Raw genomic sequence first — 18,453 nt, 5'->3', positions numbered from 1 at the left:
ACTGGACGGATGAGCTTCCCTGGGTCCTACTGGACATCCGCACAGCCCCCAAGGAGGACCTGGACACCTCCTCGGCGGAATTAGTCTACAGCGTCCCCCTGACAGTCACGGGTGTGTTCATACCAGAGGCCCGAGGTTCGGAAGAAACTCCAGCAGCAGTGCTAACGAGGCTGCGGGACAAGGTAGGGATCCTGGCACCGGTCACGACCTCCAGGCATGGCCCCACGCCATCCTTCACCCCTAAAGACCTCTGAGACTGTGAGTATGTTTTTATTCGCAGGGGCATGCACAGGTCACCTCTACAGCGGCCATACAAGGGACCCTTCAAGTTGATCCGGCACAATGGAACCACGTGTGTCGTGGAGGCCAGGAAGAGACTTTTACAGTAGACCGCCTCAAACCGGCGCACTTGGACATTGAGCAACCAGTGAAGGTACCCGCACCATGGCGGCAAGGCCGGCCACACAGGCTACCACACAGACTGGGGGCTCCACTCCCCCGATGGACGTTTCTGGGAGGGGGTGGCGGCCCGCACATGCGGGACTTGAACCACTATCGGGAGCCACGGGCAGACACACGGTAGCATGTTTGGAACTTCCTGCTCGGGGCGGACCTTTCGGGGATAGTCTGATGTCACATCCGCCCCGCGGGTCGCAGGGGCCCATGGGACGGGATATTTAAGTGCACAATTTTGAATGAGTAAAGGCATTCTGAGTTCAGCTCTCTCTGCTTCCGTGTGTTTCTTTAGTAGTGCGTTGCACATTTGCAGAAGGTGCAAACATTCTTTTGCAGGTCAGCTACCTGCTTGTTTGTTGGCTTCTTTCCTTTCTATCTCGTTCAGTTTCAAGTACAGAACACTTCTCACAAATGGGCAACTAGACTGTGGTACCAATTGGTTAACTACCTTCCAAACTTGTGTCTGCACCAGCTCCATTAAGGTAAATCTCAGTCTGTTTCTTCTAAAGACCACTCTCTCTGAACATGGGTGAGCCGAGTGTGCAGGGCTTGATTAATCCACAATGCTCATTGCAGTGAGCTGGAGTCACTTTTGTTTCTGATGATATTGGCTTCAGTGAGGGTGCTGACAATGTTCCCAATGCAAGGGATGTCCTATAGCATGGCTAATGAAGTGCTGTTAGGTTTGTTTGTACTCATAATTGTAGAGGGGTAGAGCACTAAGCTACTGCCCTTCTACTCAAACATATTAATCACAATTACTAACAAGAGTTTTTATATTATCTAATTTTAACATTTTTTCCATGCAATAGTGTATTGTCAATTACACCTGAACATGATGTCCTCAGGACTTTCTAAATTACTTTACAGTTGGTGATTTCAGTATGTTTATGCAGGATGTTACAGATGGCAGGGTATGAAATTGAAGATTGCTCTGACATCAAATTAATAGTTAAACAGATAGGTGCCGATAAATTTAATTCCATAACACTCTTTTGGTGCTAAGTGTAAGAAAATTGATTTAATTCAAAGTAAATTGCTAAATTTACAAAGGAAATTTCTAACTATTACATACTATTACATATCAAATTACATAAATCATAAAATTTTGAATCACCTTTGCAACAGCAGTGTTGCCTCCCTGGTCCTGTCACGATCCGTGGTGCTCCAGTCTTCCAACACAACTTCAGGCATTCCTGGTTTTTATAATGATACTCCCAATAACTCTAACACTCTGATACTATCTCTAGCTCTTCTGTACTGTTTTTAATATACGTGGCCGTGGAATGTTGTTTCTGAAATTGCTGGCCCTTTTCTGTGATCTATCAATGGTGATGCTAGACTTCCTGAACCTGACATCCTCCTGAGCCTGTTGGATCTTGGTCATTAGTTAATTTTGATGAGATATAAAAAAATCCAGATTCATACGATGCTCTGGAATTTAATGAGAATAGTAATGGCCCACCAGAGGATTTTGAGAATTCTTTGCTTTGAATTGATATATGGGAACTGTTGAGTGCAGCTGAATAGACAGCCAGAGATACTCCTCACCTGAAGGCTACTTTGAGATGGAGAGTGGGAGCATCAGCATGGAATAGACTTGATTTGATTTGATAGAATTGGATCAAGCCAGGTGAGGGTTAAGAAGTGAACCAAGCTTATTTTTTGATGAGCTATATTTTTCACTGCTTATGGAATTATGGAAACATTTCAAAGATTTCATAAAAATTTAATTAAAAGTAGAAACTCCTTTTTCCTTACAATATTGCTCCTGAATTTGTATTTCTTAAAAAAATGTGATTTGGAAGAAGTGAATAAATATGTATAATAAATAGATCTAGATTAGAGTTTAAAATAATTGATCTCATTTGTCCACTCAGTACACTGTTCCTGCTGCTTGCTTTGTGATCTCAGTAACACAAAAGTGATACTGTTTTATTTATGTCAGCCAATCTGACACAGATGGATAATCACAGTAATTGGCTTTTGTTGTATGTTGTTACAATGTACAATGTCATAATTAAGCAAGTGGACCTTCCCTTGTGGCATCACCGAACGAGCAATAGGAGCTGTTTGGAAAGGTGACACGGTCTTTTGATCTCTGCCTGCTGTTTTCAAACAAAGAATACAAAAAGACTGAAGTGGAAACTCTCTACAGCTCCCAAGAATCAGGACAGGGTGTTTAGATCCATTTCCACTTCTTACTGAGCAATAGAATCATCAAACTCATTTTGCACATCAGTATAATGTGATTTGTCAGGCAGCCATCAGGTCTCTTTCACAACCCTTATCTCAATAAAAGTTGGTTTATTTTAACTGTACCACCCCAGCCACTATTTCCACATGACTGGCAATGGAAAATTAAGCATATCTCGGGGGTCAGGGTACAGAAAGAAATGAATCCATCACAAGCTGACCAGACAGAGAAAGAGTGACAGACTGGTCTGTACCCTACAGTTATTTTGATTGCCTATTCACGACTTTAATCCGTGCACTCTGTCTGAACTGTGCTGTTTCTTTATTTAGAACTCAGAGTTGTGTGACACAACATGTTTGTACCAGATGGGAAAAGCTGTCTTTCTGGGGCATTGTCTCTCACAGCGGGTGCGCTGTAACCCTGCCATGCACTTTCCCAAATTTCACCTCACACTCAACATCATATTATCACGGTGGAATAGATCCAGGGCAGAGCAGTGATTGGTCAAGTCGACACAAATCATGCCCATGAGGTAAATGCTTAGTGCTTTTGTTAGTCCACTTCATCTCCCTTTCCAGAGCAATCAGGATTTTAAATCAGATGAGATGGCATCTGGGTTGAACATGAGCTAATGAAAATGTAAAACTAATGTTCATTGGAGGAGAAAAAAATACATCTAGAGCAGAGGTAGAGTGCAAGTAATGTATTCTGATGTGACTGATGCTTCAGTGTTTTCGTTCAGTGAAAAATTGTTCTACTTACTGTGATTTAGTCTAAGTGCATTTCTCGGAAATGATAGAAGTTGACACTAATAAAAGCACATTCTAAATATCACTTGGAGATTATAAAGCAAAATAATTGAAACATTTCATATGTGCAATTTGCTTCTAAGCAAAACAAGGCTGTTAGATTTAAATATTTCCATTTTCACATGCATTTTAAATGTGAATATTCATGCAATTTGAAAATTATTGTGCAATTTTGCCATTTAACTTTGAAATAAAATACAAATTTTCCCTGACAAGAATTTCTGTATCTTTTGTTACCACTGATACAATCAATGTTTTACTTAAGAGGAAGAAATCTCCAGGCAGTTCTTGATCACATAGGTTTTAATATGTTCATTACGTACATTTAATGCCAGAAAAATGTATACAATATACATCCTGAAATTCTTTTTCTTCACAAACATCCACAAAAACAGAGGAATACCCCAAAAACGAATGACAGTTCCCCCAGCTCCCACCTTCCATGCACAAGCAACAGCAAAGCAACATGCCCCACCCCATCAGCAAAAAAGCATCAGCACCCTCCATCAAGCACTCAAGCACGTCAATAAAGACACATACAGAATTATTCTAAATTGTACAGTGTCCAGTATATTTTGTACATTCTGTCCCTAATGAAGTGAGCATTGAGTGTATGTTTATGGTCTTGTAGCACATCCACTTCTAGGTCTGATGTGCTGTGCATTCAGAGATGTTCTTCTGCATACCACTACTGGAACATGTTGAGTTACTGTTGCCTTCCAGTCAATTTGAACCAGTCTTGCCATTCTTCTCAGATGTCTCCCATAAACACATTGGTTTTATCCACAGAACTACTGCTCACTGGAGTTTTTTGTTTTTCTTTGGCACCATTCTCTGTAAACTCTAGAGATATGCAAAACACCCCGTCTGGCACCAGCAATCATTCCACGGTCCAAGTCTTTAAATCATATTTCTTCCACACTCAGGTGGTTGGTCTGAAGAACCACGGAACCTCTTGGCCATTGAGTTGCTGCCACATGTTTGGCTGATTAGATATTTGCATTAACAAGCAAGTGCACAGGTGTACCTAATAAAGTGGCCACTGAGTATGTACTGTGGCAGCAGTTAATCATCATCATTTCAAGACTGTTGGAAGAAATATCCATGATGGCTTATCTGTATTTAGAATCTCAAGAAGTGCCAAAGATTAAGCTTAACTGCTTGAAGACTCCAAATTCCTTTGTCATGTTAGTTGAGAGAAAGAAACACAGGATCAGGATATGATAAGACAAAAGCTTTTGAAGCTCTAGTGTGTATAAAATAAATCACTGGTGACCAAACACTGAGGAAGTCCTTGCTGTATTAAATCAATGCTTTTACAGTGAACACATATAAAATGCTGGAGAACTCATCAGACAGGGCAGCATCTATGGAAAAGAGTACTGTTGACATTTCAGGCTGAGACCCTTCGGCAGGACCCGACCCAAAAGGCATCTGTATTCTTTTATATAGATGCTGCTTGGCCTGTTGAGTTCCTCCAGCAATTTGTGTTTGTTGCTCGGATTTCCAGCATCTGCAGATTTTCTCTTGTTTGTGATTGATTGGACTTCTTCTTTCAATAACACTCCACACACATATTGACAAGAACACTTAATGCAAGTTTGCTTTATTCATTTACTTTCCTAATACACATAAAGTACTTTTATCCATGCTGAAGAGATCTTAAGTATCCTCCTACAGCTTTTGTGTAGTATCAAAACTCACTTTCATGTGCTGAAATAATACTGTGCTATAGATATCCTTTGTTGCTGACCATTGTTTATCATGATAAAAGCCTTGCTTTTGTATTTGTTTGATAATTCAATTTCAGCACAGTAAAATGAGCCACTTGCTATTGTTTTGAGTGATGCACTCACTTAAGTAGTCTGCTGATATGTGCATGTTATTTTTTAAATTGGCATTCTAGGGAAAGTCAGTCCAGCAGAAACAGGCTCCTATAATGCGTTGGCATGGAATAAACAAAACTTCAATCTAACAGCCTTGTAAAGCAAGAGTCCCTGTATATAAAACTGTACAAACAAAACCAGAAGATGGTTCAGAGCAATTCATTGTGACAAAGCTTATTTCATGAGTATAAAAGATCACTTACTCAAATCCTGATAAATTTAACTGTACTGTTAATCGTTAACAATGCAGGAAAAAGCAGATTGAGCTGTAAATACAAATATATAAATACTAAGTAGAATTTCAGTAAAATAGGTGGAGAAGAGGGACCAGTGGGTGCATTCTATTCTGTTCTAAATTCACACCAGTCCCCTGCACCCTACCTTTCCTCTCCATTTTTTCAGATATTGACTAAAACTCTTTATTTGCGTTTGGTGTTTGTAGTTACCATGGTCTTACGGCGGCTTTGTACTTGATATGATTAATTGGAAAGCGGTGATTCCTGACTCTAATGCCCCTCGCAGTTCAGAGGCATGGACATACTTTTGGGTGCACAAGAAGTGGAAAGCTGCCAGAACCTGTCTGTGATGAGCTTTCTGCTTCTCCCTTTGACCATGTGGAGTTCCCCAGTTACTGCAGTTTCCTTCTACATCTCAGGGATGTGTGGATTCGTAGATTATCTGGCCACTGTAAATTACCGTGAATGTGTAGGTGAGGAGAATTCTCTGGGGACAGCTAATGAAAGTGTGAGGAGAATGTAAGATTATAATGTAAATAGATGTTTAATTCTTGCTGTGAAATTGGTAGGCCGATGGGCCTATTGCCATATGGTATCTCTATATGGGCTCCTGGACTAGGCAAACCCTTTCTACAATCCCTCCACTGACATACAGACCAATGTAGGAACTGGTTATGAAGATAACTTGTGTACCTTTCACAGATCTCCACTGTAGATTGAATGTCGTCCTGATTCAAAATGATGAACCTAAGCATAGTGACAGGACTTTGTAATCCCATGTTCAACAAAGTCTAAATTAGTTACTTTATTGCTGTTGATGATGGTGCTGGTTGAAAGATACTGTCTGTACTGATAAAAAATGGTTAACAATTCCCCTCCCCTCTTTGATCCAACTTTAAGCACAGACCGGGGAATTGTTGAAAGTGGTTTATGCTGTCTAAGAGGAGGGAAATCGGTTCAGGGTATTTTTGAAACAGTTAACTCTGAAGATAACATGTTCAATAACCGACGTTATTAAATCTGATTGCCTGATAATTGCCATGCTTCTGTTTACGGGAGGTTATTGTCAGCTGTTGCATTTCCTAAATTACGTTTGACAACACTGCAAAGTGCCAATAAGTGTAGAAAACACTTATAGATTTCCTTAAGATACAATGTAAGTGCACAAAAATAATTTTAAAATCTCCACATTTGGGTTTTGCTTATTTAAGGACCCTTTGATAAAATAACCACTAAATATGATCAAATATTTGGGGATGGAATTCAGCTCAGGATTCTTTGTTGGGCCCCAGTGGTTACCAACAAATGGAGAATTTAACTTGTTTACAAATAATGAAGCGGAGATAAGGGAAAGAGGAATGGCTTACTAAACCAACAGATGTGACTGTTAAATGTTTGAGATTGATCTCATCGTTCAGACAAGCTCCCTGTGGAGGTGCGACCAGAGCCAATATCTAATGCCAATTATGCAGATGGATCTCAATAAATATTTCCCACTCAACCAGAGCTGCTCAGTTTGGGCTTATGCAAAGTGCCAAGTCTGGGGCTGACAAAATGTCAAAATCAAAACTGACCATGGGAGCCTTTAAAAGCTTTGCTTTTGGTATTGATTTGCTTTTCTGCCACCACAATACATTTTATAGCAATTAGTATAAACTATTTATTTAATTTCAGATTGCTTAAATTAAAAAATACTACTAAAATAATTCAATGGAAGACTCTTCAAGGAGTTATTCTGTCTCTGACCATGTGAGGGAGCTGAATGAAAATAAAATCCATTCTAACCTGACCTAAACTATTCAATGATCACACAGCAAATGTGCAGAAAGAAGCTCTGTTGTAGCCCGGCATCAACCAAACGAAATCACCTCCTTAATCCTTTATCACCATTACCCCAGTGGTAAAAAGTATATGAAGAAGGATACCAATATTTTTTCAGATATAGAAAGAGTAAGAGAGGGGAGAGTAGATATCAGACCACTGGAAAATGATTGTGGACAGTTAGCAACAGGGGACAAAGACAAACTGAATAGTATTTTACTTCAGTCTTCACTGTGGAATACATGAGAGGTATGTCAGAAATTCAGAAGTGTCAAGGAGCAGAAGTGACAGTAGCTGCTATTACTAAGGAGAAAATGCTTGGGAAGCTGACATGTCTAAAGATACGTAAGTCACCTGGCCCAGATGGATTACACCCCAAGGTTCTGAAAGTGGTAGCTGAAGTGATTGTGGAGGCATTATAATGATCTTTTGTGGCGACCCATTTCCTGGCACATCCGAACCGGCTCACAATTAGATAGCCTACGGGGGTTTGCGAGCACAGAGCTTTGGAGCCTCTGCGCCACGGGGGGCAGGTTGAGGGAGGCTTAAAAGTGAGGCTGAGGATTTCGAATAAAGTTTTCCTTCGACTGCAGTTACCGACTCTGTGTCGTAATTTTAGCGCTGCGTGTAGCACACTGCTACACTTTCATGCATCACTAGATTCTGGAAAGGTTCCAGAAGACTGGAACATTGAAAAAATCATTCCACTCTTTAAGAAGGGAGTGAGGCAGAAGGAAGGAAATTATAGGCCTGACTTCAGTGATAGAATCATAGAATGATAGAAATCTACAGCACATTACAGGCCCTTCAGCCCACAATGTTGTGCCGACCATCTAAACTACTTTAGAAACTGCCTAGAATTACCCTACTGCATAGCCCTCTATTTTTCTACATTCCATGTACTTATCTAAGAGTTCCTTAAAAGACCCTCTTGTATCCACCTCTATCACTGTCACTGGCAGAACACTTTGTGTGAAAAACTTACCTCTGACATTCCCCTTGTACTTACTTCGAAACACCTTAAAACTGTGTCTTCTTGTGTTTGCCATTTCAGCCCTAGGAAAAAGCCTCTGGATATCCACACGATCAATGCCTCTCATCATCTTATTGACCTCTATCAGGTCACCTCTCATCCTCCGTCACTCCAAGGGAAAAAGGCCAAGTTCACTCAACCTATTCTCATAAGGCACAGTCTCCAATCCAGGCAACATCCTTGTAAATGTCCTCTGTACTCTCTTCCTGTAATGAGGTGAACAAAACTGAACACAGTACTCCAACTGCTGTCTAACTATGGTCTTACATTGGGACGATGTTGGAGTCCATTATTAACTATGCGGTTTGGGGTACTTGGATGTGCATGATAAAGTGGAACAAAGTCAGCATGGTTTCCGTAAGGGGAAATTTTGCCTGACAACTCTGTTGGAATTCTTTAAAAAAATAATCAGTATCGAGAAAGGAGAATTAGTGGATGCTTGGATTTTCAAGAGGCTGTTGAAACGGTACTGTTCATGAGGCTACTTATCAAATATAAGAGCCTATGGTATTTCAGGACAGATAGCAGCATAGATAGAAGATTGGCTGACTGACAGGAGGCAAAAAGTGAGAACAAAAGGGGCCTCATCTGGTTGACTGCCGGGGACAAGTGGTGTTCTGCAGAGTTCGACATTGGGACAGATGCTTTTCAGGTTAAATGTCAATGACTTGGATGATGGGATTGATGACCTTCTGGCCAAGTTTGCAGAGACTAGAAAGGTAGGTGGAGGACAAATAGTGTTGAGGAAGCACGGAGTCTGAAGAAGGACTTTCACAGATTGGAAGAATGGACATAGACGTGGCAGATAGAACACAGTGTAGAGAAATCCATGATCACACACTTTGATAGAAATAAAGACTATTTTCTAAATGGGGAGAAAAAATTAAAAAAAACAATTAGAACTGCAAAAGCACTTGGGGGCCTTGTGCTGGGTTCCTTAAAGGTTATCTTGCAGTGGTAAGGAAAGCAAATGCAATGTTAGCATTCATTTCATTAGGAAACTGTGATACTGAGGTTTTATGAGACATTGGTCAGACTGAGACATAGTGAGCAGGTTTTGGCCCCTTATGTAAGATAAACTGTACTATCATTGGAGAGGATCCACAGGAGATTCATGAAAATGATTTTGGGAACAAAAAGGGTTAACATGTGAGGAGCATTTGATGTCTCTGGGTCTGTACTCACTGGATTTTAGAAGAATGAGATTGGATTTCATTAAAATCTATTAAATATTGAAAGGCCTAGACAGTGTTGGTGTGAAGAGGATATTTCCTATAGTGGATGAGTGTATGACCAGCCTCAGAATAAAGAAATGTCTATTCTGAATAGATGGGGGGAATTTCTTTAGGCAGATGGTGATGAATTCATTGTCACAGATGAATGTGGAGGCCAAGTCATTGGGTATATTTAAACAAAGGTTGAAAGGTTCTTGTTTAGTCAGGGCATCAAATGTTACAGGGAGGAGGTTGGAGAATGGTGTTGAGAGGATTAATAAATTAGCCATGATGGAAAACAGAGCAGACTTGTTGGGCTGAATGGCCTAATTCTGCTCCTATGCCTTATGTTCTTATTGGAGCCATTATGTAACAATTATAAATAAGCCAGGATAAAATATTTTAGTGAGATATTGGCATGTTAAGGTTATAATTATTAAAATAGGTTTCAGTGAAAAAAAATTATTTAAATTCATCCACTCTAGAATTCACTCAGTGGCCTCTTTATTAGGTACACCTGCTCATTAATACAAATATCTACTCAGCTTATCACATGGCAGCAGCTCCATGCATAAAAGCAGGCAGATGTGGCCAAGCAGTTGTTATTGTTCAGATTAAACATCAAAATGGGAAAGAAATGTGATCTAAGTGACTTTAACCGTGGAATGAATGTCGGTGCCAGATGGGGTAGTTTGAATATCTCAGAAACTGCTGATCTCCTGGGATTTTCATGTACAACCATCTCTAGAGTTTACAGGGAATGGTGTGAAAAGAAAAAAAAATCCAGTGAGTGGCAGTTCTGTGGACAAAACCACCTTGTTAATGAGAGAGGTCAGAAGAGAATGGCGAGGCTGGTTCAAACTGATTGGAAAGCAACAGTAACCCAAATAACCACGTGTAACACGGTGGTATGCAGAAGAGTATGTCTGAATGCACAAACATCCATCTTTGAAATGGAGGGGCTACAGCAGCAGAAAACTGCAAGCATGCACTCAGTGGCCACTTTATTAGGGACCTATTAAATTGGCCACTGTGTGTATATCACCATTTACTTCTGATATTGATAGTCATGGTAGGTAATTTCTGGACTCTGCCAAATAGATGAAATCAGGCCATGAATAGCATGCAGCTGGGGTCTTTATGCTACTCATTATTGTAACTCTGGTTACTGTGCACGTTGTCAGGGATTGTACTTTCAATAAATACAACTGTTTTACTATATTGAATTTAGCAAATGAGGAGGATGCCACTTGGATCTGTAGATTCCATTCATTCATTAAATAAATTGCTTCAATAGCAAGGCTGAAGAGCATATAAAGCCATTGATCCCTCTGGCAGTTCATCTATACATAACTTTTCAGATTAGTTCACTACTGATGGAAAAGGCATCACTTACTGTTCTAAAACCTGAGGTAAGAGATGTGTTCTTTAAAAGGAGATATCAAAGTTCAAAAGATTGAAGTTCAAAGTAATTATGAAGTTTTGAGACTAAGTACACTGAAATGTACTCTCTCAACCTACTTTCAAACACTCTACAGCTCATGTTCTCAGTATGATTTGTGTTTTATTATTTGCTTTTGAACAGTTTATTTTCTTCAGCACATTTGTTAGTCTTTGTGCATCTGTTTTTTTTACTGATTCAACTCTAATTCTTTATTCTACTATCAATGTCTGCATGAAAATTAATCTCAGGGTGATACATAATGACAGATATACACTTTGATAATAAATTTACTTGGAACTTTGAACTTAGTTCATATCTCTTTTAAACTAACTGCTAGCAGTTTAGCCACAAGTGAGTAATTTTCTTCCAAGATATGGTTCAATAATTCAGAGTTGGTCAGCAAGAAATACTAATCTGTGTTTATGTCTCCAGATTAACTATTTAGTCTGACTGTACGTAAGGAATTTAATGAGGAACTAGTCATGCATTTAATGAACATTCATTACCAAAGCACAGAAAGCTGCAACAATTGTAGCTTAAGATCAGTTCTTAAATCACAGCTGCTTAATTCAAATAACCTGGTAATTTTATTGTTCTACCTTTTTTCATAAAATATTATCAGCAATATAATTTGCAATGTTTAATTAAAATTGCTGAGTGAGACATAGCTGCAGTTATGCAGGTTCATCCCTGAGCTGCTGTCTGTAAGGAGTTTGCACATCATCCCTGTGACAGTGTGGGCTTCCTCCAGTTGCTCTGGTTTCCTCCCACATCCCACAAGCATGCAGGTTGGCAGGTCAAATGGCTCATTGTTTGCAGGTCACGTTGGGGAGTCCCGATGGGAATGTGGAGAGAATAAACTGAACCTAGAACATAGAACACACAGCAGTCCTCATCGAGGGATCAGAAATGGAAAGGGTGAGCAGTTTCAAATTCCTGGGAGTCAACATCTCTGAGGATCTATTCTGGCCCCAACTTACTGACAGAGCTACAAAGAAGGTATGGCTGTGGCTCTATTTCAGTAGGAGTCTGAGGAGACTTGATATGTCACCAAAGACTCGCAAATTTCTACAGATGTACCGTTGAAAGCATTCTGACTGGTTGCATCACCATCTGGTATGGTGGGGGAAGGGGTCACTGCACAGGATTGAAATAATCTGCAGAAAGTTGAAATTCAGTTATATCCAGCCCAGCATCCAGGACATCTTGAGGAGTGATGCCTCAAAAAGGTGAGTCTGAAGGCACACGCTCAGCAATTAAGGAACAGCTTCTCCCCCTCCGCCATTGGATTTCTGAATGGACACTATCTCACTAATTTCTTATTTCTACTTTTGCACACACATATGTGAACTGGTGCAGTGACAACAACTTGATGCTTAATGTCACCAAAACCAAGGAGATGATCGTTGATTTCAGACGGTCTCAGCCTGAGCACACACCCCCCAGCATCAGTGGCTCCACAGTAGAGAGAGTGGAAAACATCAAGTTCCTTGGGGTGCAGATCTCGAACAATCTCACCTGGTCCAGGAATACCACTGGGATTGTGAAACAAACCCAGCAGAGATTGCACTTTCTGAGGAAGCTTAAATAAGCATCACTCCCCATTAACATCTTAACTACATTCTACAGACGCGTGGTTGAGAGTGTGCTGACCTTTTGCATCATAACCTGGTACACCAACTGCAGTGCTACCGACAAAATAGCCTTGCAGAAGGTGGTTAGGGGAGCAGAGAAGGTTATTGAGGTCTCCCTACCTTCTGTCCAAGACCTCTTTCAGAGTCGATGCCTCCAGAAGACACAGTACATCATTATTGACCCCTCACACCCTCTCCATGAACTGTTTGTTCTTCTGCCATCAGGCAAACATTACAGGAGCATCAAAACTAAAACCACAAGGCTACTAAACAGCTTCCTCCTACAGGCAGTCAGACTGCTAAATAGCTGCTCTACCTGACTCTGCTTTGGACACTTAACTTGCACTGGACACTTATAACTTGTTTTTAACTGACATGTGGCTGTTGTGTTTTACTATTTACTGTTATGTTTATTATTTAGTGTTGCATTTGTTATGTTATGATTGTTCTGCTCCTGGGAAACGCTGTCTCATTCTGCCCTGCAGAGCTGATGTATGGTTAGAATGACAATAAAGTTTTTGAATCTTGAATCTTGAATATATATATATGATGTACCATCAATAACTCACTCTGAGACGTAAAGGCGAGATATCGGCTTTTATTGACTGGAAGAAGGAACAAACAGTGAGTGAACACCATACTACATCCTGGAGACTGAGAGGCCGGGCTCAGTCCTTGATCGCCTTTATACAGGGGTCTGTGGGAGGAGCCACAGGAGCGGTCAGCAGGGGGCGTGTCCAGATGCAGTTCACCACATTCACCCCCCCCCCCCCCCTTTAAAAGAGTCCCCGTGTGGCGAAGTTTCTTACAGGTTAAGTCTATCAGGTGGTCGAATCTGTCGCTGCGATCTACATAGTACCGGCTGTGATTGCACAGGTGCCAGTGCCGGTGGTGGTGATTGCACAGGAGATGGAGGCTGTGCTGGTTCCAGCCCACTAGGCGTCAGTGATCCCTCACGCATGTGCCTGGTATATATGCGTACGAAAAGCCCAGTATATGAGTGTCGTGAGGAGTCTGGTGCCTGGTGTGCACGGTGTCACCTCGGGTACAGGGTTCATAGTTACCGGAGAGTGTTCAGGGTAGTGGTCTGCTGCACCTGCGGGTGCCAGGTCACGGATGGAGACCGTGTCCTCCTGCCCATCAGGTAAGACCACGTAGGCATACTGGGGGTTCGCATGTAGAAGGTGAACCCTCTCGACCAGCGGGGAGTATTTAGTACTCCTCACATGTTTCTGGAGCAGCACTGGCCCCGGGGACGTCAACCAAACTGGTAGGGTGGTCCCAGTGACAGACTTCCTGGGAAAAGAGGATAAGCATTCGTGAGGGGTGGCATTGGTGGACGTACATAACAGAGAGCGGATAGAGTGGAGTGCCTCAGGGAGGACCTCCTGCCATCGAGAGACCGGCAACCCTTTTGACCTAAGGGCTAAAAGTGTGGCCTTCCACTCTGTGGCATTCTCCCTCCCCACCTGTCCATTTCCCCGGGGATTATAAATCGTGGTCCGACTAGTAGCAATGCCCCTAGCTAGCAGGTACTGGCGCAGCTCGTCACTCATAAAGGAGGACCCTCTATCACTGTGGATATAGCAGGGATATCCGAACAGAGTGAAGAGCTGGCGCAGGGCTTTTATGACGAACGTGGTAGTGGTGTCGGGGCAGGGAATGGCAAAGGGGAACCGCGAGTACTCGTCGATAATATTGAGAAAATAGACATTGCAGTCGGTGGAGGGAAGGGGGCCCTTAAAGTCAACACTCAGTCGCTCAAAAGGGTGGGTGGCCTTGACAAGTTGTGCCATGTCAAGATGGTAGAAGTGCGGTTTGCACTCAGCGCAAATTTGGCAGTCCCTGGTCATCGTCCTGATGTCCTCCAGGGAGTATGGCAGGTTCCGAGCTTTCACAAAATGGTAAAATCGGGTGACCCCCGGATGGCAAAGTTGTGCATGAAGGGTGTACAGCTGGTCGAGCTGAGTGCTAGCACATGTTCCCCGGGATAGGGCATCAGGGGGCTCATTGAGTCTGCCAGGCCGGTACAGAATATCATAGTTGTAGGTGGAGAGTTCTATTCTCCACCGCAAAATCTTATCATTTTTGATTTTGCCCCGCTGTTGGTTGCTGAACATGAACGCAACCAAGCGCTGGTTGGTCAGCAAGGTGAACCTTTTGCCAGCGAGATAGTGCCTCCAGTGCCTAATAGCTTCCACTATGACCTGGGCTTCTTTCTCCACCGCGGAGTGACGAATTTCAGAGCCTTGAAGGGTACGAGAAAAGAATGCTACTGGCCTGCCTGCCTGATTGAGGGTAGCAGCTAGAGCGAAATCGGAGGCGTCACACTCTACTTGGAAGGGAATGGTCTCGTCCACCACATGCATCGTAGCTTTGGCAATATCCCCTTTAATGCAGCTGAAGGCCGCACAGGCCTCAGCAGAGAGGGGAAAAGTGGTAGACTTGACCAGGGGGCGTGCCTTGTCTGCGTAATGGGGGACCCATTGGGCATAATAGGAAAAAAAACCCAGGCACCGTCTGAGGGCTTTGAGAGTGGTGGGAAGAGGGAGTTCTAACAGGGGGCACATACGGTCGGGATCAGGGCCAATGACCCCGTTTTCCACGACATACCCAAAGATAGCAAGGCGGGTGGTTCCTAACACACACTTGTCCCTGTTATAAGTAAGGTTCAGAGCTTCGGCCACTTGGAGAAATCGTTGGAGGTTGGTGTTGTGATCCGGCCAGTCGCGACCACAGATGGTGATGTTATCCAGATAGGGAAATGTGGCCTTCAGTTGGTACTGGTCCACTATCCGGTCCATTTCCCTCTGGAAGACAGAGACACCATTCGTGACACCGAAGGGGACGCGCAGGCAGTGATAGAGCCTGCCGCCCGCCTCGAAGGCGGTGTAGGGGCGGTCCTCTGGGCGGATGGGGAGCTGGTGATAAGTGGATTTCAGATCTATGGTCGAGTACACCTTGTACTGAGCTATCTGGTTGACCATATCCGTGATGAAGGGGAGGGGGTACACGTCAAGCTATGTGAACCTATTGATGGTTTGACTATAGTCCACGACCATCCTATCTTTCTGCCCAGTCTGAACAACAACCACCTGGGCCCTCCAAGGACTCGTGCTTGGCTCAATGATCCCCTCCCTGAGCAGCCGCTGCACCTCTGACTGAATGAAGGCCCTGTCCCCCGTGCTGTACCTCCTGCTTTTAGTTGCCACAGGTTTACAGTCGGGGGTCAGGTTGGCGAACAGCGGTGGGGGAGGGACCTTGAGGGTGGAGAGACTGCAAGTGGTGTCGGTAGCGCAGCTGTCGGCATGGTGCTGGGTGGGATGTGTGGGCCAGTGTGTGTGTGGTCAGTAGTGATGAAGTCCCACCAAACTGAGGATTCCTGACAGTGAGTGGTGGGAGGGGCCCGTCATATACCATAGTCACACTTTCTAGGTGGCTCTGGAAGTCCAGCCCCAATAGCACAGGTGCGCACAGTTTAGGCATGACCAGTAACGCAAAGTTCCGATATTCTGTGCCTTGCACCACCAATGTCACTACACAACCCACCCGGATGCCTGTGGAATGCAACCCAGAAGCCAAATTGATCCTCTGACTTACCGGCTGTGTCATGAGTCCACAGCGTTGCACTGTGTCTGGGTCAATAAAACTCAGTGCTGCCCGTATCAAACAGGAATCTAGTCCTGTGCCCCTCCACCAGGATGTCCATCATTGACCTTGCAAGCTGGTGTGGGGCACTTTGGTCAAGGGTTATGGTGGCCAGAGTTGAACTGCCGTCTTGGTACCCGGTAAACACCGGCGGGTCGGGGGCGGGGCATGTTGACGCCGACAAAGATGGCCACGCACATCCGGGCATGCAAGATGGCGGCCCCCATGTCTCACCTGTACCGCTGTACTCCGCTCATAGTTTAGACTTACAGACCTTGCCGAAGTGGCCCCGCTTTCTGCAGCTGGAGCAGGTCGCTTCTTGCACCGGGCAGCGTTTTCGAGGATGTTTTCCGACTCCACAGAAATAACACAGCATAGGCTTTTGACAGGCCGCAGCCGTGGTCGGGTTCTGGGAGCTCGTGGAATCGCGACTGGCAGCGGCGTTGGCGAATTCGCTCACGGAACCAGTGGTGGCGGGGTCTGAGGCGTCCATGAAACTGTCGGGGAATCGTGTGGCTGGACAGCATCAGCGCTGTGCAGAGCAGCTTCCAGCATGTCGGCCGTCTCGATCGCCGAGCGTAAGGTAAGATTGGCTTTTTCCAGCAGCCGCTGACGCACGTACACTGACCTCAGTCCTGTCACAAAGGCGTCTCGTACTAGCAGCTCCGCATGCTGTTCTGCCGTGAGTGTCTTGCAGTCACAAGTTCGGACGAGTGTCTGTAGTGCTCGGAGAAACTCGGCGCTCGATTCTCCAGGCCGCTGTCGCCAGGTAGCTAAACGATGTCTTGCGTAGACGGTGTTCATCGGCCGCAGGTTCTGTCTTTTGAGGGTGTCCAGTGCCACTTCATAGGTCGGCAGGTCTCTGATGAATGAATAAACTTTTGGGGTGACCCTCAAGAGGAGAATTCTGTGCATAACAGCCGGTTCAGTTGCACGAACCTCCTCCAAGTATGATTGGAAGCATGCAAGCCAGAGTTCAAAAGCAAGAGCTGCTTCAGGGTCTTGGGGGTCCAAATCCAATCTTTCCGGATGTAAAACGGTTTCCATGTTTTAAAACTTCCAGTCAATAAAATTGATGCACCATCAATAACTCACTCTGAGACATAAGGCGAGATATCGGCTTTTATTGACTGAAGAAGGAACAAACAGTGAGTGACCACCATACTACATCCTGGAGACTGAGAGGCCGGGCTCAAGTCTTGATCGCCTTTATACAGGGGTCTGTGGGAGGAGCCACAGGAGCAATCAGCAGGGGGCATGTCCAGGCAGGTATATGCAGTTCACCACAATATATAAAGCAACAAATGTCATGACATATTGCAGTGATTTTAGACCTGATTCTGATTCTGATCGGAACACAGGAACACACCCTTCAGCCCATAGGATCTGTCATCATTGATGATGATGCCAATCTAAATTAATCCCAATTGCCGGCACATGAACCATATTCCTTCAGTCCCTGTGTGTGTCTAAATGTCTCTAAAATATTGAATTGTGTCTGTCTCCATCCCTTCCTCTGACTGTTGTTCCAGGCATGTACCAATCTCTGTGTACAATATCCAGTCTCATACGTCTCCTTCCCAACTTCCCCCTCTCACTTTAAAGGAATACCCTCTAGTTAGACAATAAGGCAGGAGCAGAGATAGGCCATTCAGCCCATGGAGTCTGCTGAGCCATTCCATCATGACTGATCCCTCTCGATGCCATCCTCTTGCCTTCTCCCTGTAATGTATTTGACATTTCCACCCTTGGACAAAGGCCCTGACTTTCAGTTCTATCTTTGCCTCACATAATTTTATATGAGTACCAGGCTGCCCCACAATCAAACAAAAACCATTTAAGTTTGTCCAACCTCTGCCTGTATCTAATACACTCAATTTTGCCAGCATCCTGATGAGCCTCTTCTGCTCCCTTTCCAAAACCTTCTCAGCTTTCCTGTGACGTGGCCCCAGAACTGGTCCCATTATTCCAAGTGTGATCTAATCGAAGTTTTAGATAGCCGCAACATGACTTGCTGAATGTTATACTCAACACAATGACATTTGAAGCAAGTGTCATACACCTTCATTGATACT

At 43.7% G+C, this 18,453-nt stretch overlaps 1 protein-coding gene across 1 annotated transcript in view; it reads right to left on the bottom strand.

Moving 5' to 3' along the window:
* Positions 1-4,554: 4,554 nt before the first annotated feature.
* The window catches only part of LOC132390916 (uncharacterized), a 53,800-nt gene continuing 39,901 nt past the window's right edge, over positions 4,555-18,453 (bottom strand). Inside the window, exon 4 of the mRNA XM_059963451.1 lies at positions 4,555-4,640. The gene's annotated coding sequence lies outside the window, so the exon portion shown is untranslated. The remainder of the gene's footprint in view (positions 4,641-18,453) is intronic.

Source organism: Hypanus sabinus, chromosome 3, assembly GCF_030144855.1.
Source record: "Hypanus sabinus isolate sHypSab1 chromosome 3, sHypSab1.hap1, whole genome shotgun sequence".
Lineage (NCBI taxonomy): Eukaryota > Metazoa > Chordata > Chondrichthyes > Myliobatiformes > Dasyatidae > Hypanus > Hypanus sabinus.
The sequence above is the reverse complement of the archived record's forward strand: the minus strand, read 5'-3'. Positions and strand labels throughout refer to the sequence as shown.